This window comes from Buceros rhinoceros, unplaced genomic scaffold (assembly GCF_000710305.1).
Source record: "Buceros rhinoceros silvestris isolate BGI_N320 unplaced genomic scaffold, ASM71030v1 scaffold26148, whole genome shotgun sequence".
NCBI classification, from domain to species: domain Eukaryota; kingdom Metazoa; phylum Chordata; class Aves; order Bucerotiformes; family Bucerotidae; genus Buceros; species Buceros rhinoceros.
In genome coordinates this window covers 4,448-5,443 of record NW_010425558.1, presented here as the reverse complement: position 1 = coordinate 5,443, position 996 = coordinate 4,448, and the positions used below count along the sequence as shown (strand labels likewise).

Genomic DNA, 996 nt, shown 5'->3' with positions numbered 1-996 from the left:
CCCCCCGGGGGGGGCCCATGGCACACAGTACACCCACAGCTGCCAGGGGAGGCAAAGAAAGCAACAGTCTGAGGTAGATGCCGGCAGGTATCCACCCTGACGCTGTTTGTACTAGGAAAGGATTCTCCAGCGCTGAGTCAGATGCAGTCACCTGCAGCAACCAGAGCCAGCCACCAGGGCTGGGGTTATCCTAAAGAACCAGCATGACTGAAGACCTCAGCTTTCAATGGCAGAAGGGCAACGTCGTGCATGAAGCCCACTGGAGCCCCCCCTCCTGACTGCACTACCACAAAGAGGGTGAAGGTTCCTGGCTCACTCGAGTCTTTGCACGACCCTTACTTTAACACAACAGTGCCTTAAACACCCAGACTTGGCACAGGCCCCCAGGGTATTTACGCCTGCGCCCACAGCCAGCTGACGGCACTCGGCCCGGATTTTCCACAAAACACGCTGTAGCGTTGCCAGGAGCGTGTCATGACTCCAAGCCAGCCCACTGCTCTGCCAGGCCCGTCCGCACAGATAGCCTGTAAGTGGCTGAATTCCGAGCACAAGGTTCTTTTCAGCTCCCACCTTCCACCCTTGCAGCAAATCATCTCCAAGAGCCACTGGCCTTTGCCCCTTCAGGGCATTTCCGCATTTTTCTGTGCTGTTCCCACCCCACAAAACTCACCTGATTTCCTTCACCGAATCTTGGCGCCCTACCAGCCTACCAACTCAACGCACAGCTCCAACCCCTGCTCAAAAGCCAGGCAGGCAGAAGCCTGCACGGAAGTTAAGCCAGGCGTCCTCTGTTCCCTGAGGACAGAGGGCTGGCTAGAGAACAGGGGTAGGAACTTCTACACTCAAGCAGCAATACAAAGCTTCAGCAGCACCGCCAACAATTACGATCCCATGCAGCCTGACGCCAGCACGGTGGCCTTCCGAGACACCAAGCGATCGGGTGGGGACACTCCCAGCTAGCAGCCCAAACGGAGTCTTCACAAGACAGGGAATGCT

General features: G+C 57.1%; 1 protein-coding gene across 2 annotated transcripts in view; it reads right to left on the bottom strand.

Annotated features, from left to right (window-relative positions):
- Positions 1-996, bottom strand: part of IST1 (increased sodium tolerance 1 homolog (yeast)) — a 6,726-nt gene that overhangs the window by 2,916 nt on the left and 2,814 nt on the right. The window lies entirely within an intron of this gene.